This window comes from Vulpes lagopus, chromosome 8 (assembly GCF_018345385.1).
Source record: "Vulpes lagopus strain Blue_001 chromosome 8, ASM1834538v1, whole genome shotgun sequence".
Classification (NCBI taxonomy): domain Eukaryota; kingdom Metazoa; phylum Chordata; class Mammalia; order Carnivora; family Canidae; genus Vulpes; species Vulpes lagopus.
Window position 1 is genome coordinate 111,978,361 of NC_054831.1, and position 25,026 is coordinate 112,003,386.

General features: G+C 42.6%; 2 long non-coding RNA genes across 2 annotated transcripts; both read right to left on the minus strand.

The window, feature by feature from the left end:
* Positions 1-603: 603 nt before the first annotated feature.
* Positions 604-16,967, minus strand: LOC121497565. The gene is made up of 4 exons (XR_005989509.1): positions 16,804-16,967; positions 10,871-10,923; positions 4,369-4,471; positions 604-3,086 (listed from the first exon to the last, which is right to left on the minus strand). It is a non-coding gene; the product is annotated as an uncharacterized LOC121497565 (long non-coding RNA).
* Positions 16,968-22,028: 5,061 nt separating this feature from the next.
* LOC121497634 lies at positions 22,029-24,780 on the minus strand. Its single transcript, XR_005989528.1, has 3 exons — positions 24,677-24,780; positions 23,909-23,984; positions 22,029-22,522 (listed from the first exon to the last, which is right to left on the minus strand). It is a non-coding gene; the product is annotated as an uncharacterized LOC121497634 (long non-coding RNA).
* Between the last annotated feature and the right edge of the window lie 246 nt (positions 24,781-25,026).

A 25,026-nucleotide genomic window follows, 5' to 3' on the forward strand; every position in this document is an offset into this window, starting at 1 on the left:
GGCTTTTTTACTTCTATTATATTTTCAATAAATAGCCAAAGTTTCAGGAAAACAATAACTAGGCAAAGTTTGAGGAAATAGTCAAAGTTTGATGCCACAATAGTAAATGAAAGGCATATGTGCACTCTAAGTTGGGCTTATTTTAGCATTTCCCAACATAGCCCCATGTTTAATTATGTTGGATGATCTCTGAGACACCAAGAAGTGATTGTAAAGGTTTTCTTTATAAGCCCAGATTTTCAGCCTTCTATGAAAGAGAGGCAGCATTTGTTCATTAGGATGGACCCTGTAGCAAGGAAAACATCACCAGTTTTACTGGAACACTGAATTCAATCAAATTAGGTGAGAGAGCATTACTTCAATACTAGCTTTGCAAGGTCATGGCTCCAAGCCAAAATCACTGGAACTAAGTGTTGACTATGATTACCTCTGGGAGGCAATAGAGTTCTGGGAATCTGGATGGGATATGGGAATCAGGGGGTCCCAAAGGACTTAAATTAGTGGGGATACAGTGACATGTTAATGATAGGCAGAGTATGAGTTAATGGGTGGGAAAGAATTAGGCACTGTGCCTGATGGAAGCCAGAACAGTTTATCACTTTATACATTTTTTCCAGTTTTATTGAGATATAATTAACACATAATATCATATTAGTTTAAGGTACAAAGCAAAATGATTTGGTATATGTATACACTGCAAAATGATCACCAGAATAGGTTTAGTTCACATCCATCACCTCACATAGTTACAATCATTTTTCTTATGATTCACTTTTCAGGTTTACTCTCTCAGGGGTGTACAAATATACAATACAATATCATTAACCATAGTCACCACACTATATGTTACATGTTCAGAACTTATTTATCTTATAACTGGAAGTTTGTACATTTTGACCACCTTCATCCATTTCTTCCACTCCCCACCTCCAGTCTCTGCCAACCAACAATCTGTTCTCAGTTTATACATTTTTAAAAAGATTTTATGTATTTATTATTCATGAGACACACAGAGAAAGGCAGAGACATAGGCAGAGGGAGAAGCAGGCTCCCTGCAAGGAGCCTTATGCGGGCCTCCATCCCAGAACCCTGGGATCACGACCTGAGCCAAAGGCAGACGTTCAACCATTGAGCCACCCAGGCACCCCTCAGTTTACATTTTTGATAGCACTCCCATTTTACTGATTTTTCATAGATCTCTTACATATGCATTTTCACCAGAGGGGTTTAAGGTTAAAATGAAGATAAGTCAACAATGAGAGTGCTTTACTATATTAAGGGCTCACTGGGTTGCAAGAAATGGCAACCAAATTGAGTGATCTTATGTACAAAAAAACTTCTGTAAAAGAATCAGAAGTATCATGTAAAGCCCGGAGTAAGAAGTATGGGTAAAGGACAAGAGATTGGGACCAGGAATTGTAAAGCCATTAGGAGTCTGGCGAGCTTGACTGACCAGCTCTCTCTGGTTGCTGATGGAGTTTAAGGTCCAAGATGGCAGGCACAAAATGGCTACCCTGGCCATCCTCCAAATCTACAAAATGGTGCAGTTTCAGCACCCAAAGTTAACTGATATTGTTTCTTTATGCTCTGATTCAAAAATCTGGAAAAAAAAAATAGAATGTAACTGTCCAGCTTAGGTTACGGGTTCATCCATTGACCACTCAGCTGTAGCTGAGGAAGGCGGACTAAGTGGGGATATGTCAGCAAAATATTTGAAAAAAGGTCAAGGGCAGATCCTCTAAGAAGGAATGTGGGGTAGGTAGAAATGATTACCAGCGAAAATTACTTGCATTTCTAATATATTTACCCAGAGGGAGAAACAAAAGTGTTGAGTTCAAAGTCTAGAGGGTAGATTCCTGAGACAGGAGTGCATGCTCTGTTTCCCCTCTTTGTGGCTTCTCCATTTACCTCTCTACCATTTTTCTAATTACTACCAGCAGAGCAATCAATACAAGGTTATCAACAATAGGGACAAGTTAATTAAGATGAGCAAATTAATCAGGTAATTAAGTGGCCTTTCCTGAGAAGGTGAGCCTGTTGAGATGTTAGTGACATTAGGTCATATCAAGTTGTTGTTATGCCATCTCTTAGGAATCATGGTGACTGTGGATCATGCCAGACCCAACCAAAAAATCATCATCCTCCTTAACAGTCACACAATTTCTCTAGTCTTATTCATAATAAGTCCATATTCCAATACTAACTCCCAGAGCCTTGGTCTCATTCTCAGATATGAGCCATTTGTTTCAGTGGTAGACATGAGTAGTTAATAATTCAATCCTTATTCCTGCCTTTGACCCAATAAACAAAACGCCAATCTATCCCTGGTGGCTCAGCATAGAGACTACATTTCCCAGTCTCCCTTGTAGCTAAAAAACATCCAGTGAAATTAAATTTGGAAATCATTCAGTGGTTCTTCTGGGGTTCTTTGAAGGTGCTGACCCAGCTGGGAGATAAGCCATTTCTATCCCTCTGATTGCATTTTTAAGATTATAATTTCTGCTTGTTTTTTCTTTTTTTTAACTCCTTTTTCTGTGCTGAGATTTTCTGTTGTTTTTCTTAATTTGTTTCAAGAAAACTTGTAGTTGATTGTTGAAGCATTTTAATGATGGCTGCTTTCAAATCCTTGTCATATAATTCCAGTATCTGATTCAGCTCAGTGCTGGTTGTCTTTCCTTATTCACATTGTGATTTTCTTGATGCTTGGTATGATGTTTTTTTATTGTATTCTGGACTTTTAGCTGTTATTGTTAAAAGATGCTGGGTCTTATTTATATCTTTTATTTTAGAAAGCTCTTTAGGTTTAGCATGCAGGTCTTGGCAAGAGGTAGAGCTGAGATATGATCCCAGGATGAACATGTTTAAAAGCAATTTAATTTCCAGAGCCTTTGTGGAATTATTTTAATCTGCTTTTTATATCTGGTGGTGCTGGAGCTCCCACTGGTTTCTAGTAAAGCTACTTGAGAGTGCAGAAGGGTGGCACTTGGTGGAGGAGGAGAGTCTCAAGTCCCAGACAAAGAAGGTTCTTGGACTGACCTACTTGTTAGGTCTGGATGTCTCTTAGTGGGTTCAGTGAGTTTCAGGCTCTGTGAGTAAAGAGAACATTTCTCCTGATTTCTATTTTGGGAGGAGCAAAAAGATAAAAGAAACTTTGTTTTGCAGATTGGAACCCACCACACCAGCATTGGACTGAACATCTCTGCTCTTTTCTTGTGCAAGAGAGAAAAAATTCTATAAGCCACTGTTATTTGTATTGTATGTAACATACAACAGAAGTTAATCCTAACTGGCATAGTATCTAATGGAGAGAAGGATAGAACTGGTGGTCCTCAAAGTTGGCTGAGCTCCAATCCTCTAGACTGAACAATCTGCCAACCCCATGTCTGTGACCTCCTTGGCCACAGGCATCCTCTCCTCTGAAGAGTACCCTCTTAAGTGAAGGGACTCTGAATCCCAGCTTCATCACTTACTAGCTTGGTGACCTCCTGCAGTCACTTCAGCTACAACTATAAAACAGGGATAAATCCCTGTGATTCAAGGTTCTTGTGAAGATTAGTAAATATAATGCATCTAAGACGCTTAGCCCCATAGTTAATCATTCTCATCACCACTACCATCACCTTCTACCCATAGCAAACATTAAGAGTAATTTTATAAGGCATGAGTCACATAAAATGCAGCGTATCAATAATCAGAGCTAACATTTACAGAGCTCTGATCATGAACCAGACGCTGGATGTACACTTTGGGTTCGCTCATTTAATCTACACAAACTGATGAAGCTACTATCATAATCATAGCCATCATTTTCCTTTAATAAGTTGAAGAGACTGAGGTTCAAAGGCTAAGGAGTTTGCATAACATGGGGGAAGAAATGGAGCTGATCCCAGGTCCATCTAACTCCAGAGTGAAAGATTTCTTCAAGTGTGGAACCAGAAGAGGAATCTCAGAGTTTGGGGTTTGGACAATTAATTAACTCATTTATTTATTCACTCATTTGTTCAGCAATTCAAGTACTATTGGTTCTCACGCTGTGCCAGTTCTATATTAGGCTCTAAACATACAAAGGACAACGCATGGCCACGTCCTCAAGGGCTTCTTGTGTGATTGTAAGAGATAGACGTGTAAAGAAATACACACCGTAAAAAGCTTTGAGTTGTGATGACATATGTGTGTATATAGTGTTCATTTGGGGCACATAGCAGAAAGCAGTCAGTTCTAGGAAAGTGAAGGAATAGTTTAGCCTTCTAGCTCAGAAAGCCCAATTCTGCATTTCCTGAAAGATGTTTTCTAATAGAATTTTAAAGGATCTCTATTTTTTTGTTTTGCTTGTGGCAAAGAAGCACAACAGCACTTACCAAATCATACCTGAAAAGGACTTTTGTTAGCTGTGAATGAAAGAAACTGCTTGCTGTTGGTTTGAAGCCAGAAAACACTAGAAGGTGTTTCAGCAGACATGGTGCTTCTCTTCCTAGAGGTCAGAGGAAGTGCCAGAGCAGGTTAGTCTTTGTTTCTGTTTTTGCTATGGCTTCCTGACATCTCACTTGCCTTTTCTGCTCAGAGCTTCTACCAGTAGGTACCAGTTAGTTGAGTTAATGAGGAAAAGTCCATGTGACAAGAGAGATAGAAATCAAGTCAGAAAACTGGAGGCTGAGCTAAAATGGAAATGATCTTGATGATCTTGTTTTCTCACAAAACACCACTGGTCACTTTTTTTATCAAGAACAAAATAAGTATAAAACCTCTGCTTCTTGAAAGACAGTATGAAGAAAACATGAAGAAAAGCCACAGGCCGGAAGAATATGTTGCAATTCACGTAATTGACAGAGACTTGTATCTAGAATATATAAAGAACTTCTACAACTCAATAATAAAGACAAATTATACAATAAAAAGTGAACAATAGACTTGAAAAGACAGATCACAAAATAAAATATGCAAATGATCAATAAGCACATTAAAAGATGCTCACATTCTTAGCCATGAGGGAAATGTAAATTTAAACCATAATGACACATCGCTACATATCCTCTGGAATGGCTAAAATTTAAAAGACTGGAAAACCAAGTGTTGGAATAGATGTGGTCAGCAACTGGAATTTCTATCCATTGCTGACAGGGTTGTAAAATGGTATAACCACTTTGGAAACCAGTTTGGCAATTTCTTATAAACATTCACTTCTCTCATGATCCCACAATTCCATTCATGGATATTTACCAAGGCACATGAAAGCATGTCTACAAAAACGAAAACAAAAACAAAAGCAAAAAAACTTGTGCAAGAATTTTATACTAGCTTTATTCATAATAGCGCAAAACTGGAAACAACCTAAGTGTTCATTATCTGGTGGGTGGATAAATAAAATGTGATATAGCCAAATAGTGAAATGCCACCCAGCAATAAAAAGGGATCACCAACAGATTAGAGTAAATAATTGAGTAATCCATAGGTACACAGCACAAAATGAATCTTGAAAACATCAAGGCTGAATCTGTGCAAAAAGAAGCCAAATATCCACACTACACGATTCTATTATACAAAACTTAAAAAAAAATACTCTAATGTCTCTACTGGTTTGCTAAGGCTGCCATACCAATACCACAGACTGAGTGGCTTAAACAACAGACATTTATTTTCTCAAAGTTCTGGAGACTTAGAAGTCTGAGACCCAGGTATCAGCAGGCTTGCTATCTTCTGAGGCCTCTCTCCTTGGCTTGTAGATGGCTGCCTTCTGTCTTCTCTCTGTGCGTGTCTGTGTTTTAATGTCATCTTCTTTTTTCCTTTTCTTTTTAAAATTTTATTTATTTATTTGACACAGAGAGAGAGAGCACAAGCAAGGGGAGAGGCAGAGAGAGGGAGAAGTAGGCTCTCTGCTGAGCAGGGAGCCCAATGTGGGGCTTGATCCCAGGACCCTGGGCATGACCTAAGCCGAAGGCAGACACTTAACTGACTGAGTCACCCAGCCACCCCTCTAATGTCTTCTTATAACAGTCTTACTGGGATAAGACCCATCTGTATAACCTCGTCTTACCTTAGTAGCCTCTGGAAGGGCCTTATCTCCCAATACAGTCACATTGTGATATTGGAGGTTGAAACTTGAACATATGAATTTTAGGGGACACGGGTCAGCCCAGAAAGTTGCTTTAGAGCCAAAGGTGAGAAGGAGTTTGACTACAAAGGGACATGAAGGAACTTTTTAGGGTAGAAGTTATATAGGAATTCTATATTTTCATTGTCCTGTGTCTTTAATTGTCAGAGACATGGGGCACATGCATTTGTCAAAACTCATTGAAGTGAATATTTAAGCTGAAAGCATTTAGTTGCATATAAATTATACTTTTGAAAATTGATTTAAAATTAAAATCGTCACAATATTTTTAGAATTTTGAACCATAAAAATAGTTGTTCATGGCAGAGCACTGAGATGATAAAATAAGTAAGAAATAACCCAAATGACAATCACCTATGATTTGTACCCCTGTCATAATTTTGTTATATGTCATTGAAATATTACATATGACATATTTGTACATGTATATATCCTAATAGCAAAATACAACACATATTTTTGGCAAGCTGGCTTTTTCTTTTACTCACCAGTATAAGCACCATTCATTGTCATTAAGTTTTATTACTTCAGTTTGAAAAATTTTATAAATTGTGGGCCATCATTTAATTAGCTGGTCTTAATTGTTTGATATTTAGGTCATTTGTGATATTTCTTTTCTTATCATTAGCAGAGCCATGCATTCTTATAGTTAAATGTGTGCACAAATCTATAATAATTTTTTTAAAGATTTACTTATTTGAGAGAGATTGAGAGCGCACATACAGGGGGACGGAGCAGAGGGAGAGGAAGAAAGAAAATATTCAAGCAGACTCTGTACTGAGTGTGGAACCCAACGTGAGGCTGGATCTCTCCACCTTGAGATCATGACCTGAGCTGAAACCAAGAGTTAGCTGCTCAACTGACTGAGCCACCCAGGTGCCCCTGTAATTATTTCTTTTTTTTTTTCTCCCATAATTATTTCTTAAGATACATTCTGGAAGTAGAATTTCTGGATCAAAGGCTAGACAGATTTGAAGGCTTTTGATACCTGTTTCATACTAGATAATTGTTATCTATGGTATCACTTATTATTGGAAAAAATCTGAACTATAATTGAATGAGGTATTTAGAAATATTTGCCAATTAAGAGAAGGAAAATAGGATCTCTGTGTTTTAGCTGGTATTTCTTTGAATGCTCCCACCAACCTATCCTTCCAATCTTGGCTATGAAGAGATTAGACTCACAAATATTACATGACTGAATTCAAAGGATGGAGAGAGAGCAAAGGTGGATGACTTCTGACTCTTCAAATCTCCCTGCCCCAGGGTCAAGCAGCTCATATTGGCTCTGACGCTAAACAGATCCCTAGGCAAAGGGAATTTCTGAAGCACATTCTTAGTTCAATTACAAGCCTGACCACTAGGTAGGAAAAAAATGCCTCAGTGCCCAACCATCCTGGTCCCACTTCAAGCACTTAATACGTAGGAAAAGTGAACTCATTCACACTGAAGGGTCATGAGCTAGTATGGCTGACACCCATCCCATTATCATCTCCTTACCAAGGGTAGAGATCTATTAAGGCTTTCATCCAGTTACTGAGCTTTCCCTTAGGGACTCAACCACCACCACCACAACGAAAAGAAAAAGATCAGGACTCAAAAGAGCATCACTCTAAAGTGAAGGGAGAGTGAGACCAAATAAATGCTTTTTTAGTAATTATGGAAAAACAAAGCACTAATTGCTTGGGAGAGGAACAGATTTTTGTTTTCTACAACATTCCAAGCTCTTGCTCTCGCCTCTGACTTTCAGTCTGCTTTCCTGATGAGGGGGAAAGTCTGTTCATCCTCCAGTCTAGAAGAAAACCTTGAGACTGGAAGGTTCCATAAAGGCAGAGCTATTGGTGCTGGTAAAAGAACAATGTTGTATATTGTGAACATGAGAATTGATGAGGTCAGAACCACCCCCGGGACATGAAAATATATATTTATGTAAGAGGCAGTAAAATTTGCCTGCAATTAAGTTTTACCAAAACCCTCAAATCTGTTGTTTGGTTTTAAGCAGATGTTGAAAAGGTTTATCCTGGATTCTGTCTTTATTGATAGGATGTCTTTTGATCTGCAGCCAAATAAGAAATCTGGATGTTATTTTGGATTTGGAAATTTCCTTTAAATAAACATATTAGTTAAGTATGTAAATCTGCTTATCATCACTTTGGGCATATTGCCAGAGTAGGAAACATCTGGGACCTGGTGTCAGCCGACTTATTAATTCACACTTAGAGTATGTTTCACCCACGTTATTGCTGAATAATGTTATCTTGATTGCCTAAGTCAGCTGTGTCTTGACAACAGTTCGTTACAAGTTTGAGGTTTAAATTTTGACTCATGAGAAATCCACCAAGCAAGGCCTGTCTGGGCCCAACGATCTGGGCTTCCTGCTCCCTTCAGGATTGATTTCGGAAATTAATTGTTAACATTTTGGATTATGAATGGTGGAGATCTGTGTTATTTATCTGAACTGGCCAGCATGTAATTCTGGGAAGGGATTATATGACCTCCTCCTGATAAGCACTGAAGTGGGGTCATTAATACAACTTTCTGCCATAAAGCTCTTGCCATTTTATGGAAGTGCCTTTCCCTCCAGTTAAAACGATACTCAATCGACTTCAACCTTTAAGTCTAGAGTGAATCATTTTGTCCGGTGGGCTGGTAGATGATGAATGGCTGCAGCCCAGCATTCTCACTAATACAGGTAATAGAGCATATAAATCCAGGGAGTGCTATGCTCCTCACACACTTCCAGGCCAGGAAATGAGCACCAGGGGATGGATGTGTTTGGAGATCACCCTAATGAATGAAGACTTTGTGCTCAGCAGAGAAAATGGTTTTAGCCTTTGGTTGATGGAGCAGCTGGAATTCATATTCCAAGGCCCAGGAGAAATGAATTATGGGAAAAAGGAATTTCAGAGAAGCTGTGATATGTGTGTCTCCTGGTTGATCCTCACAAAACATCTGCAAGACTCCTTTGGTGTATTAGCTAGGGTGGGTAGTACTAGCTACTACAACAAAGACACCTCCAATTGCAACAATAAAAAAAAAAAACCTTAAGGGATGCAGCAAAAGCAGTAGTAAGAGGGATGTTTATTGCAGTAAGTGCTTATATTAAAAAAGAAGAAAGATCTCAAATAAAAACCTAACTTTACACTTCGAGGAGCTAGAAGAGTGAACTAAGCCCCAAGTTAGCAGAAAGAAAGAAGGAACATGAACAAGATGATTTTAGCTTGTGTGAAGAACAGTGAAGGAGAACATTCTAGAGTAGTGAGGTAGGAAGTGATGGGCAGCAGCAGGTCTATACTGGAGAAGATGATCAAGGATGACCTCTCAGAGGAGGTAACATTTGAACTGAGACTTGACAGATGGGAAGAGCCGGCCACAACAGGCAAAACAGCCAATGACAAGACGCAGAGGCAGAAACAAGTCTGGCATGTTGGAGGACATTAAAGGTCCATGCAGCTAGGAATAAGGGGGAGCCTTTTTAGGGAAGAGGCTGCTGAGACAGGGGGTGTCAATCACACAAGATCATAAGACGATGTTATGGAGTTTGCATTTTATAATACAGGAAATGGGGCAAGTGACAGGAAATGAAGCTCTTCTCTACTTTCTGCTTTATCACCCTACTTTGCATTATTGCTTCTTAGGTGTTGTCACTTTGCTGTCCCTTAGCTCCAGCTGTTCTCCCTTAGACACACCAGTTTCTCTGTCTCCTCAGAGCTTACCTGCCCCTCACCCCTCCACTCTGTGCATATATTTACCTTCTGAATATCTTCTCTTTGGCATTCGATTTCCCAATACAGCGTTTTCTCTGCTCTGCAGACTCGCAATCTAACAAGGAAGGGAGGTTTGAATGGTCTCTGGACTCATTCTGACCATTGGCAACCAGCAGACACCACGCCAGTTGTCTACTTGGAGGAGATGGACCAGTTGAACCAATGTCTTCCTTTTCTCATGAATGGTGTTCACCACCTAGGATTTTCCCTTTAGCCTTCAGGCAAGAGATGAGCCTCTGAGTGAGGAGAAGTGAGAAGGAAGGAAGGAAAGAGTAGGAGCTGTCGAGGCCTGAGAGAGTTTAGAGGGAAGGGTAAATGTCAGCCAGAGATGCCCTCGCCTGACTCCTGGGTTGAGATAAGTTATCTCTAGCCACTGAGTATATTTCTCTTTTCTATCCTCAACAGAGTCTTCTTCCTTCTGACCTTTGCCTGTGGATTTGAGAAAAAGCAACCATTTAAGAACTTAAAATGTAAACTCACTTGGGATAGAGAAAGTCTGGTTATCCTCTGATTAAAGAATAAAAATAATGGTGTCCTTTCTCTCTCCCTACACACATGCACACACATACTCACTCATACAGTTTGTCAATAGTTTGTAAGAATTGGTGGGTGGATTCCACTCTGCCACAGACAGGTAGATTCCATCTTTTTACTGGAGTGGAATATGACTCCTCTGAAGTCCCTGCCTTAGTTTTTTTTTTTCCTTTTCTTTTTCTATTTTAAAAAAAATAAGTTATAGGAATAACGCATCAAGTTACAGCAAGGAATGGGTGGAGTCCTAAAGGAAAAGAAGGGCAGGTGGATTTGGGCTTCTTGCCTAGAAAAAGTACCTGCCTTTTAAATTAGGAAGAAAAAAATGATACTTACTTTCAGGTTTCTATAGCAAAGAGGATAGAATGAGCCTTGGATTTTTCCAAATTCCCTTGAGGAAGATGGCTCAAGGTGGTTTGTTTCTTAGATACTGAGGATATCTTAGGTAGGTACTCAAGCTTACCTGTTTCCACCTATGGTGATGGTTGGAGAAGACTCATATCTTCCAAATTCCTGCTGAGGAGTTAGGACAAGTTAAGCATGATCCCCATACAGATGACTTTGGAGAATCAAGAACAAAGATACCCTTTGCTCTTCAAAATGTGATTTGAGAACCTGCCAATTATTGCACAATCATTAAGAATGTATTGATCACTCACTCACTATTGCATCCCATCAGACAGACAGGATCCCTAGCAATGGTATCTGGTTGGGGAACGGAGCCACATCTTTACTGTACTAGGATTCCTTTCATTTCAAATAATGGAAAACCCAATCCTAACTGACCAAAACAAAAAGATAAATTACTGATTCACGTAAGTGAAAAATCCAGAGGAATGGTTGTGTATATTAGTTTTCGGTATATGACAGCTCACCTCAACATATAGGAGCTTAGCATAACCACTTATTTAGCTCAAAATCTGTGGTTCAGTAATTAGAGCTGGGCTCAGCTGGATGGTTCTCTTGGTGTCCACTGGACCCCCTCATTCATCTACTCTTCATTATGGATGGGCTTCTGGCAGGTGGCTAGGATGCTTGGCTGTCCTCCACATCATCTCTCACCTTCCAACAAGCTAGCCCAGGCTTCGCTATATGGCAGCAGGATTCTGCGATAGAGTGATAGTGTACAACATCACTTTCGCTGCATTGCTTTCACCAGAGCAAGTCATGAGACCAGCTCATATTCAAGGGGTAGGAAATAATCCCCATCTCTAGATGCTCTCAGTGAGAGAATGTGCAAAACCACAAAAATTTTGGATGCAGAGAAGTGTAGAAACTTTATAGTTTTCTCCAACCCATCCCATCAAGGTTGGCTTTAGGTAAGGCTATCTTGGGGGCTTGAACAATGTCATCATTCTACTGTGACATTCTTCTGTGGATTTCAACCTCAGGCTCCTCATTTTGGCTCAATAGCTCCAACTGTCTGCTCTAGTGGAAAAGAACAGCCCATTTTTGATCATTCATTGCATCTCAGTCTTAGAGGTTAACTGACTCATGTGTATATAAATAACCAGTCTCTGGGCCCAGAGGGATGCAGTACATTGGCCCAGGCCTGGCCACATGTTCTATCCTTGCAGTGGGAATGGAGCCCCACTGAAAGTGTAAAGCTTTTGAGTAGAATGTGTTAGAACCTCAAAATTGATGACTCTTGCCAGAAGGAGTAATGAGGGCTGCTGGTGAAAGTGATGATGGTAGAATGAGAACAGACATCCATAAAGTGCCCGTCATGGAACACAACACATTTGCTGAGGCTCCATTTGCTGATTATATAGGATCATGCAGTAGGTTAGAAATGCATCACATTCACATCTGAACCCAGATCTTCAGATACCAAATCCTACATTTTGGCCTGAATTATTTTTCTCCTCGGCACTGGGCATAATTCTACATCATACAAGGAATAGATGCTCTTGCCTGGAGGGGCTTTTACTTTGTAATAGAAACATCACCCTGATGGCAGCCTTAGCTTTTCATGATCATCTTCTACATGTTGTGGGATCAATACACTTTCAAATACTTGCCCATTCACTAAAGCATTATCTCCCCAAACTTCTTTGTCCCTGCTTATATTTGTCAACTTTACAATCCTTTTATTACCAGCAAAAGCTTTGGGAAGCAACAAATAAAAGCAGGGATTATAAAAGGATTCTTATTAAAGCATGCTTTCTTTGAGGCACAGAGTACAATGCCCTCCGTTCTCCCCTTGTGAAAAGATGTGTTTTCTTGTTTAATTAGAACAGACCTCCATTCCATTAGAAGAGGACAAGTAGGGCAGCAGGATTGAGACTCCAGGCCCCAAGAAAAAAAAAAGGTTTATTTATTTCAGCTTCAGCCAACTTTAAGAGCGTATTGTAACTTTGTGAAATATTCTATCATATTTGGGATGAATGAATACATGTAAAGCACCACATCCCTGCCACATAGTAATTGGTCATAATCTCCATTTTTGTTGTTGGTTTTGTTTTTGTTGTTGTTGTTACTTTGCAATTAAAGCCTGTGTTGGAGAAATGCAAAGCCAAGTGCATCAATTAGGGTCCTAGCAGGAAACAGATGGTACACTCAATTTGGATAATTCGAGGGGAGCTTAGTAAAGGGATTGTTTGCAAAGATGCGAGCAGGGTCAAAGGAAGCCATAAGAGACAGGGTTGTACCCCAGAGTTAGCAGTGTGGGCAACTGTCTCATTTAGAAAGGGGGTTTGCAATCTATGGCCCATAGGCCAAATATGGCCCACTACCTGTTTATGAAAATAAAGCTTTATTGAAACACACCTAACGTCTGCCAGTTACTTTCACAGTTCAAAGGCAGAGTTGAATAGTTGCATCAGAGACTGTATGGCCTGCAGCAGCTAAAATATTTACTCTGGCCTGTTACAGAAATATGTTACATCAGGGCCGGGATAATGCATGGGCCCAATGGTCCCAACTTCCTTGACTTTTGCACCTAGCCACCCAACTTGTCTTAGTCTCAGCCAGGTTTGCTGATCTTGGATACAGAGATTAGCTATATAGAAAAGGCTGCCTGGCAGGAGCTGTGACTTTCTGGAAAGAGATACAACCAATACATGGCAATTCTGCAGATATGGAGACGGTGTATAAACCCTGCAGCCTGCCTCCAAACACTCAAATGGCCTCATCTGCTTGGAAGGCGCAGGGCCAGGGAGCTAGCAGATAGGGTCCTTAAAGATCAGCTTCCTGGGGACAGGGTAGGTTGAAGAAGGGTGCAGGGCATTCTCAGGGGCAAACCTGAGAACAGAAGTGAAGAAGAAGAAATGAAGAAAAGAGGTAAGTGAGAGAACTTGCTTCGAATCCTAAGGGGCCCCAGAATCACAGGCTGGGGCAGGGAAGGAAGATGGCCTCATTCAGCCCAAAGAAACTGATTATCAACACATCAAGTCCGTTTTGATATATACAATTGTTTTGATGTACACGATATACCCAATTTTGGTATGTAAATGGTACCTCAATAAAGCAGGAAGAAAAAAAAAAGACATTACACTAAAAATTGCATCCAAGGGAGGAAAGTTCCTGGCCCATTTATTAAACAACACTTATTTTACCCTTCAGAAATAGGAAATCCTGACCAGTTCTGAATTATATGAAGACAAAGTGAACCTTCCCTTCTTCAACGACACATCCCAATTATCATTAAATGATGAATCTTTTGTATTTAAAGTCTGTTTTCCCAAACACTGTGGGCTCTATCATTACCTTCATCTAGCCCCACACCCAGTCCAGTGTGGCATATAGCAGTTGTTTAAAAAATGTGTGTTGAATAAGTTCACCAAAGACAGAATATGTGAAATACTTTGCACCTAAAAATAACACAGTATGTCAATGGGATAAAGGGTATATGGGCAAATGGCAAACATGAAAAGTAGCAATGTGAAAGTTCTTTTATCAGAAGCAACTGGGACAAATAGATAAAATTGAAACTTGGAATGATTAAAAAAATATTGACCTTAAATATTTAACTTCTTTTTAAAAGACAAAACACATATATTATTTTGCCAAGCATATGATGTAGGATTTGGCCTCTTTTTTTTTTTTCCTTTTATGTGGCTGCATCAGATTGCTGAGAATTCTAGATTATCCTTCTTGCATAAAAGTCATTCACAATGCATTATCTATGACTTTCAGTTTCATGTTCTCTAAAATGGTATGTGAAACCTTAGCAGGCTTAAAGAGTATTTTGATGACAGTTCCCATATAGATCTTCACAATTTTCCTCATTAAAAAAAATATTTATTTACTCATGAGAGACACACACAGAGAGAGAGGCAGAGATATAGGCAGAGGGAGAAACAGGCTCCCTGTGGGGATCCCAATGCGGGACTCGATCCCAGGACCCTGGGATCACAGCCTGAGCTGAAGGCAGCTGAGCCACCAGGTGTGTCTCCTCAATTTTTAATGTACCAACACTCTTTGTAGTGGTTTTTTAAAAAAATATTTTCAAAGCTTCCAATCTAGTTTTCACAGAAACATCCCTTTCCTTTGCTGTTCACATGGTATTAATATACATCATCACAATCACATGTATAACTAGAAACTAAACAAGTTTGGGAATGAACTTCTAGTAAACACAGCACTCAACAGATAGAAAGCAGGACCAGGAATACACTGAAAAGTAACCCACTGGCCATGAACTTTCCAGCCACTGGAGGCATGAGAAGTGTGTTTTATAGACAGAAGGGAGAGCGTGGTTAATTTGGTAAATGGACTAAGTAAAAGCTACTAAAGAGAGATTTTACTGTACGTAAATAGCACTAAATATTTCTGAGGTCACCTTACAAAGAATGATCCTGTCATCACTGACATTTGCCCTTCTATCCTGCAGACCCAAAATGATCATAAGAAAGACAAGGCAACACTGCACAGTGGAGTTGCTTGCAGTTGACCACAATAAGGGTATCATTCTGGACTTTGCACGGTTCTTCTGCCCCCAGCACAGACCCAGGGCAGTCATCTGCAGGCAACTGCATGACCTGTTTTCCTTTGGACTGATTTTTGCCCAGTGTTTTGCATTCCCACTGAGTGGGGGATGGAGGGAAGCATGAGTACAGCGCTAGATGTACTAACGTGGCCCTTGAGTTGGGGGAGAGGTCAGGGAATGGGGCTCTAGTCCTTTCTTGAAGGAAATGACCTGTGTCGAAAAAAGATTAACCAGCAGGTGACCTATGCTCCAACCTGATGCTGCCACTTAGTAACTTGGTGACCTTGGGCAGGACACTTACATGGCTATGTCTTCCATACATTATTTATAAAATAAATGATAATTAAGAATGATGTCATTAAGAATATCCATGTCTTAACTTCTGTCTTAAGAAGGCTGTGAGTCCTGAGTGGAAAAAAAATGCAGGGTTGTGCACTGAAGAAAGGGCACTTACAGTGTTAAATGTTTCCCTCCCTCCTGCTTCTTCCAGATCGGCACTTGTAACAGTCAGGATAAGCTCAGTGATGCTGCAGTAACAAACAGCCTCAGATTTCAGCAGCTCAGAAAACAAAGGCTTATTTTTTAACTCACATCACAAGTCCATCACAGATTGGCAGGGGTCTCCAGTGAGTGTACTCGCTTATTCTGGGGTGTTAGCCACCCTCTTGAATATTGCCAATTGCCACAGCAGAGAGGAGGTGGGAGCTCTACAAGGTGCCCATTGGCAATGAAATGTCCGACCTAGAAATGAAACTTGAAACTTCTGCTGGCAGTTCATTAACCAAAACTATCCCTGTGGCTTCTGTCTACTCCCTAAGGGTAGGAAATATAATCCCCCTGATACCTCAGAGAGATATCTGGAGATGTTTGGTGAGCAGCACTGATGACTACCACACCACCCTTTGACCTCATGTTGTTCTCCTACTTTCCCTTTCCGGCCCTCCCTGGCCCTCCCCCTCCTTCCCTCATTTCCCTCCTCCTCTTCCTTCCTTCCTTCCTTCTTTCCTTCCTTCCTTCCTTCCTTCCTTCCTTCCTTCCTTCCTTCCTTCCTCTGACTCTTTCTTTCTTTCTTTCTTTCTTTCTTTCTTTCTTTCTTTCTTTCTTTCTTTTTCTTTCTCTCTTTCTCTCTCTCTCTCTTTTTTTTTTTTTTGAGGAAATGTCATACAGTGGCAGTGTAAACTTAGAAGTCAAACACAATTTCCTGTCACTTATAGGTGACTTTTGGCACATCACTTAAACCTGTTCTCAGTCATCTCATCTAAACAAAATATGAAGATTAAATGAAATGACACATGGAAAAATCTTCAGGAACAAAGAAGCCTAACATGTGCCCATTTCCTGCCATAGTTCCTCAGTTTCTCCCTTCTCTTTCCTCTCCATTCTTCTAAACTCTGCTTGAAGGCAGGGGTGAGGGTTTGGGGGTCAGGTGTGCGACTGCAGAGAGAAACAATTTCTGCTTTTCCTACCTCCAGCTGTATCTTCAGGTGATAGGCCCAGTAGAAGCCAGAGTGAACACTGAATCCCTCAAGGTCATCTCAAATAGTTGCTATGAGAGCTCCAGAAAAGCATCTCCTGGGGGGCACTTGTCCAAGTCTCTCAGGAAAGGCCCTGTGGTATCCAGCAGTGTCCATGTTTTACCAACTTCCACCTGTATCTGAATCATTAAAGAATCTTGGTAGATTCTGATTCTTCAGGTCCAAGGTGCAGTCCAAGGCTCTGTACTTCTGACGAACTTTCAGGTGGTGACAACACTGCTGGTCTTTGGACCGTACTTTGAGTAGTGAGATTCCAGTGGGAGAAACGTGAGGATATAGGGGCCATGGACTTAATAAAAATCCTGGATCTACTATGGGTGAATTTCAAAGCTTGGACAAAATGCTTAGCAACTCAAAAAACTCCTTTTCCTCATCCATAAAGCAGCAACAGTCATGATGCCACTGTTGTCACAAGACTTAAGTGAGATCATATATGCGAAAAACATTGTCAAATGGAAAGCGCTGTGAAGAGTGAGTTATTGGTAGCTCTTCAGACTCAAAGCACCAGGCTGTCTCTCAACCAGAAGAGAAGCACTCAGTCTAGACCATGTCCATTATACGTGGGCAGGAAGCTTAATGGAAGGGTTGGGAGGTGGCCCCAAAGCTAAGGAAAGTTGGTATGAATGGTCGGCGCATAGGCATCTTCACCAAATAGAACCTGTTAAACCAGGCCACAAGCAGTGAGACCCTATTTCTTCTTATGGGATGCGGTGATAAAGAAATTACATAGTTATTTGAGAGGAACATAAATAAAGATTAATAGGTTAATGAGTTATTTTCCTTTCATTACTACACTATTGTACTTTATTATAATTGCTTTGCACTCATTTAATTAAATTTGAACTGGGGCCAACACAAGATAATTTGTTTTCCCTGTACTGAACAATGAGTATGCAGATTGGATGTACTGAAGCAGTAATCAGCCCTCTGTTTGCAACACTTTTCTACTCTGAGTAGACATTATAATTGATAATTTGATTGTTGCAGCACTCTGTGCAATATATTTTAAAGCAACATTAACATAATGGAAATTATGTTGTGAGCTTAATCTCAGCTTTTCACTGAGCGGCTATCTGGCTCCTTGGTAGAAACCAGTGAGGGTCTGACAGCAGCAGATCTACGTCTGTCTCTCTCTCTCTGTCTCTGGGTCTCTCTCGTTCTCTTTTTCTCCCTTCCCGCCTCTCTCCCTCTTTTCCCCTTTCCATTCTCTCCCTTCCTGCTCCTTCCTCTCTTCTTGGCCTCCTCCCCGTTCCCACACCTATTTCATTTCTCCTTCCCTTCCTGTCTTTTCCTTTCCTCCCTCCCCCCATATCTCATCCACATCCTTTGCTTGCCTGGTCCTTCTAGATCCACCAAAGAAGGCCAAAGGGTGACATAGCAGTGTGGACGGCAACCCCTCCCCAGCCGCATTTCCTAATTTTGAGATCCGGTTCACATCTGGGACATTCAGGAAAAGCCAACAGGGGGCCTTTCCCAGAAACAGCCCAATGAAAAATTATTCAAGGTGGTCAGCGACACAACAGCCAGCACCGCACTCGGGGCTGTTGATGAACGTGATGGATCGATTCACAACATGGTCATGCGCTCTTCAAGGGCCGTGTTGCAAATTTTGGCAGATGTAGGGGGGAAAGCCACTGACGTTTCCTTTGTCTGAAAGCTATTCTTCCCTCGGAGCTGCAAACACTTTCTTGAGAAGAGACAGCATTTATTCTTATGAATACATTCTGGGAACAAATTCTCTCGGGGCCCCAGGGTTTCCTGTCCCACCATGGAAACTAGGTGTGACATTCTGGCTAATAATCCCGGGGCCAGAGATCTTGAGCACAGGTGGGGGAAGCTCTGAGTCCAGGTGACTTCTGTTGAATTTTCATAACTCTGTAAATATTTGTTTCTGTGTTTGTTTTGGGAGGAAAAACACCTGTGAGTGGTTGGAAATGACCGTGTTGGTTTTGGAAGAGCCTCAGGAGGGGGTTCTGAGTGTTCTGCGCGCTCCTCCAAACTGTCCAGGCCCCGATTTGTTACAAAATTTAAATTTCTTTGAAGGAAAGCTGCTCTTTAATCTCCTTGATTTTTTTAGGGCCTGGGTACCACCCTCTCCCACATTCTGGTCTTCTGTTATATGTTCAAACTCTGGGCCAGTGTGCAAAGGAAGGGTCAAACCGAGGGTGTGTTTGTCTGGTGTGGAGTGACTTTCTGGGAGAAGGCACATTTGTCTCCGTAATACATTCATTTTCTCCAATGAATGCTTGAGGGTCAGTGCTGACTCTGAGGGTCTTGTGCGGGTTCCCCGCCTCCCCTTCTCCTTCTGTGTTTTTATTTTGCATGGAAAATTGCGCTAGAACTTGACTTATTCGCACGCCAATTGCCCAGTGCCGAAGCAGCACTTCTAAATCCTCCCTTCCACCCCACCAACATCTTATCTGGTCCAGGAGGGCATCTAATAGTCTTTCATTTGCATGAGACCGACTTCTCTCAGCTCGGTTTACTGTTCTAATTATTACGATCATTTATTTTTTTTAAATTACGATCTTTTAAAAAATTTTTATCTTTTTACAGAGAAGGGGCCAAAGGCTGACATATTTTTCCATTTTTACACCCTATTATAAAGAAGAAGCAAAAGAATGGAGGGAAAGCTCCAATTTGCCTGCATGGAGTGTGCTTCCTCTTGTTCAGTTGCTCGTGTTGACGTGGAGCAGCCTAGAGACACCATCCCGGCTTCTTGCATCAGCCCACCGTGGCTCCTGGCCTCCAGGGACATTGCCAAGGAAGCTCCCAGAAGAGGACCTGTGGGCAGATTCGTGGAGCGCAGATCTCCAGTAGCCAGAGGAATAACAGTTTCCCACTGTGGGAAGCCAGGGCGAAAGGCCTCTCTCCGGGTGTCACCCATGGATTCCTGGCACCTGCAGCCTGTACAGACATCATAGCACTTTGGGGTATTCAGCTGGGCTCTTCGGTTTGTATCTGTCACAATTTGGTTCCTGGGAATAGGATTCAAGTGCAAGTAACTTCTTTGGAGACGATCCCAGGGAACCTCAAGGGGGAATGGGGACAGGGTGGAAAGGCAATCAATGAATGCTGTGTCATCAAGCCAGTGGTGGGCACCAGGGCTCCCTCCCCTTGGGGATTGCCCGGAGCCGCTCCAGAATTTGCACTGCAGAGTTATCCCGGGGAGCCGTCCCGTGCTCTCGTCAATCAACTGGTTGGGAGCTATTCCTTGGGCGGTGGTAGCGGGGGAGGCCTTTTTTCTCTGAAACGTGTGCCCTGCTGAACACGTGGGCAGAACAGACCCTGGATGCCAGAGAAGGATCCCGGGTGAGGCACAGAGGACCTTGGAAGGTGGGCCATTGTGAAGCACGTGAGCCTGAGCGAATGTGCTTCACTTCCCTGGGCAGTAGCTCAGGGGGTTCTGTCTTTTTCTAGATTGTACAAAAGTCCCCCCCCCCCCCCCACTTTCCTGTACTCGCTTCCTGAGGTTTCAGTTACCTGCGGTCAATCGCCATTCAGAAACAGATGTTGTAGGCAGCCCAGGTGGCCCAGCGGGTAAGCGCAGCCTTTGGCCCAGGGCCTAATCCTGGAGACCCGGGATCAAGTCCTGCATCCGGGTCCCGGCATGAAGCCTGCTTCTCCCTCTGCCTGTGTCTCTGCCTCTCTCTCTGTGTGTCTCTCATGAATGAATAAAAATGTTAAAAAAAAAAAACAGATATTGCTCCTTTTGACACATATTCAGAAGGTCCACGCTGCATGATGTCAGGATGCCTACAATTCCCCTCACTCCGCCTCATCAAGTAGGCGTCTCATCGTGTCATATCTCAAGATGAAGAAGGGTGAGGTCAGCATAAGATATTTTGAGAGAGAGACCACATCACATCACTTTTAATTACAGCATAGTGTTACAATTACTCTATCTTCTTTTCTAAAAAAAAATATAAGATTTTATTTATTTATTCATGAGAGACAGAGACGCAGAGACACAGGCAGAGGGAGAAGCAGGCTCCCTGTGGGGAGCCAGAGGTGGGACTCGATCCCAGGACCCCAACCTGAGCTGAAGGCAGATGCTCAACCATTGAGCCCCCCAGAAACCCCTACTCTATCTTCTTATCATTGTTGTTGACCTCTTGTTGTGCCTGATTGATAAATTACACTTTGGGGTAGCCATGGATGGAGACGAAAAAACATAAAATATACACAGTTTGGTACTATCCTCAGTTTCAGGCAAACACTGAGGGGCTTGGAATGTATCCCCCACACATAAGGGGCAACTACTTTGCCTCTAGTGACAAAGGTTGAGCCCACGCATTGGTCTGGGCAATAACAGTTATCACCCATTCAGCACTCATGGTGTATGGAATGCCAAGCCCCTCACAGGGTCAGCTCTGCCAATCTTCACAACAAACCCACAAGGTAGGTACTGTTATCTACACCTCATGGACGAGGACAGACACACTAGAGTGTCAAGTACCTCGTTGACCTAGTGAATTCAGGATATTCAAACTCAGGCAGGCTGGCGCCAGAACCTACCCTTTGGGGTGCCGGGCTGCACCGCCTCTCACAGCTCTCCGCTGAGGCTCTAGAAGCTCTGGAGACCACTGCTCTCCCAACCATCACCATCATTTGTTGACAACGTCTCGTGTGCCTCATCCTGGGGTAGGTGTTTACCTTCATTATTTTGTTCTGATTGCCTCACTGAGGCTGAGTGGTATGCATTATTATTCCCATTTCAGAGTTGAGGAAAAGTGAGGTTCAGAGAAGTTACATTGCATGGCCAGTGAGTGGAATAATCAGGGTTGAGACAAAGGCAGGGGTACCCCAGACGGCCAATCCAGGACTTCAAGATGATGCGCTTCCTAGCTGGGCCTCTGCAGCAGAGAGCCAGTAAGTGAGTAATGAAGGAAATTCAAGGAAGTTGAATTGACCCCCTGACTTGCCTCAGAGAAGGCAGATGTGTCCAGGGCCAGGCAAGGAAGATCCTCCCCCCACCCCATCCCACTTTTTTTTTTTTAAGATTTTATTTATTTATTCATGAGAAACACAGAGAGAGAGGGGCAGAGACACAGGCAGAGGGAGAAGCAGGCTCCATGCAGGAAGCCTGATGTGGGAGTCGATCCCAGGACCCCGGGATCACACCCGGAGCCGAAGGCAGACGCTCAACCACTGAGCCACCCAGGTGTCCCCCCACCCCAACCAATTTGTATCACGAATAAGGCACACTGAGGTAGGGTGTTTTTAAATAACCTTTGATAATATCCAAAGTGCTTTACAATCAACTTCCCTTTCACCTAGTACACTGGCAGGGCTTCCAGAACAGATCCAACCAACCCTGCCAGGCTTTCAGAAGCCACTCCTCCAATCCTTCTTTAAAAACTCTTCCCTCAGTGCCTGAGATTAGCAACACAGCAACATGATGTCCCACAAGTTGGACTTTGGGGGTTGCATGTATTTTGCTCTGTGCCCGGGGACAACAGCCATACCCTGTCCACCATGAATGGGGGTGCTGGAACAAGTGGGAGGAAGGGGTACTTGCCTGTGTTCCTCTGAAAGATGTGCTGGGCACTCACTAGGTGGTGCTAATCAAGGATCTTCCTTCTCTCTTCTCTTTCCTTCCTCCCTCTTTCCTTCTCCCTCTTTCTTCTTCTCTTCTTTTATTTCGTTTCTAGAAAAAGGGAAGCCCAGTGTGATAGAACGGGCACTGCCCAGGAACTCAGGAGACCTAGGTGTAGCTAGAAAGAATGAAAGGTGCCTCATCCAAAGCGGACAGCCCTAGCTCTGCGCTTCAGGTGCCGACCAGCCAAGCAAGAAGCCTTCTTCATCTCTCTAGATTTCAGGCCCCAAAGTGTAAACACAGAGCAGGTGCACTAGGTTAGGGTTACAGCCTTTTTAAAAAGACAGTTATTTACAATTGTTCACAAATATTTTTGAGCCAGTACTTTTGAGATGGTAGTTTTTATGTTTTTTAAAAAAAATTCAAGATCATTTGCTTTCCTTGAAAAGCCAGATCTGGGGGGCACCTGGGTGACTCAGTGGTTGAGCATCTGCTTTTGGCTCAGGTAGTGATCCTGGGATCCTGGGATCCTGGGATCGAGTCCCGCATCGGGGTCCCTGCATGGAACCTGCTTCTCCCTCTGCCTATGTCTCTGCCTCTCTCTCAATGTGTTTCTCATAATAAATAAATAAAATCTTAAAAATAAAAGAACAAGAAAAACCAGATCTGGCCACACTGGACTTACACTCCTATCAGCCTCTTCTAGGTGGAGTGTGCATTCGCCGCCCAGAGCTCACACTCACTTTGTCTTACACCCACTCTGAATCTGGGTTGGTTAGAGGCCTCGGATAGATATAACCCACAGGCACCTCTGAGGCTGCTAGAAACGCACATGGATAGGGGATTCACATGCGTTGCTTCACTGTGGAGAAAGACTAAAAAGAAAGCAAAACAAAAGGCCAGCATAAGGTGACACTGGCCTCAGACAGTGGCAGAAACGGCTGTGTCCTGAGCACACAATTTTCCGGGTGCCTTCACCCACAGGAGCCCGTGGATTTTCCAAGCAGGAGAGGCACAGGTGCCAGGTTCTGCTTCACTCATTACAAGATGAGGAACCCGAGGTGCGGGGAGGTGAGGTGACTGCCCGAAGTCACAATGCTGCTATTGTCAACGGCTGAATCAGACTCGGGTTTGCATCACTCCTGCCCCGTGCTCCTTCCCTCTACCAGGAAATCTCCTCATCTCAGTCCAGTACTAGCTGTTTCCCCACCACTCTAACAACTTGGCAGGTGTGTGGGGCAGCTGCTAGTAAGCACACTCCAACAGATGAGACAACTGTAGCCCAGTGGGCATAAAGGAAAGGTAGCAGTTCTCTCTGGCACGATTGGAGGGATAATGGGAGGGATGAGTCTCCTTCCCTCTCTCTCTCCTTCCCTCTCTCTCTGGATGGGGAATGGGGGGCCTTAATATACTCCCCCCACCTCTTTTTATTTTTTTTAGGGGAGACTAAAGGGGTAGGGAAAAGAAAGACCAAAAAGTACCAAATACCAATCTTACCTGCTTTACAAATTTGGAAACCACCGTCCTGAGTTCTTTTCTCGTTTTCTCTCCTCCCTTCCTTCTTTTCTTTTCACTATGAAAACAAAAGAGTTATCTAATAGCAGGTTAGAGTTTCAGCACACTACATGGATTTCCTGGCGATTCTTATCAGAATGTATAAAAGGCAGAGTGGAATGAGGACTTCTGTCTCCCACATTAGGATGCTGAATTGGCAAAGGAGCTGACAAGTCCAGTTTCACTCACTGGTTTAGAATCTAGGCTCAGAGGGAACCCCAGACCACCTGGGATCTCAGACTGAGCCAAGCTCAGTCTCTCGAAAGAGTTGTTGCCTCGGTTTTGGGAGCATCTACAAATGTGCTAGGTATCTGCTGGGTGCTTCGGAGATGAAAATCTCATAAATGCACAACAGATTCCTCAGAAGGCATATTGGTATCTCCTTTTCCCCCCACTGAGGAGTCTGAAATGGGCCAAAATGTCTAGAATGCTGCCCAAGGTCATCCTACAGACCTGGTTCTGACTCCAAAACACACATTCCCTCTTCTGCACTGATTTCACGATAGAAAAATAAAAAATCCAAAATGCTCCCCCCACCATCACCACCACTAGTCCTATGAGTCATGGCCTTTCCTTAATCCATTTATCCTCAGTGACCCCTCCTGGGTGTTTGGGGGTTTCCTATAGGTCCTCTGGGGCCATCTGAAGCATAGATCACGTTTGGTCCATTTTGCCATCAAAGAAGCTTCAACGATACAATCAAAATCCTACATAGTAGCCAGTAGTGCACTGGAGTCAGCTCTCCATTCCCTACTTGTCTTAGGCTGTCACTTTTCAAGTCCCCCTGGAAGAGAGTAAAGCCAGTTTAAACTGAGTAACGAACATTCAGGAAGCAAAAAGCCCATGCCACACCCTTGACGTGGTGTACTAGGGAGGAGGGAGTAAACATTAACCAGAAAGCAAATACGGAAACATCAGAAATGTGGTGCATGGAGCAAAAAGCAAGGGAGGCTAGGAAACAGTAGCCAAACTGGTGGACTTGGAAATCAGCCAAAGTCTGGGTTCAAATCCCTCCTTTGATAGTTACTAGCTGCTTGGTATTAGGCAAAGTACTTAACTGG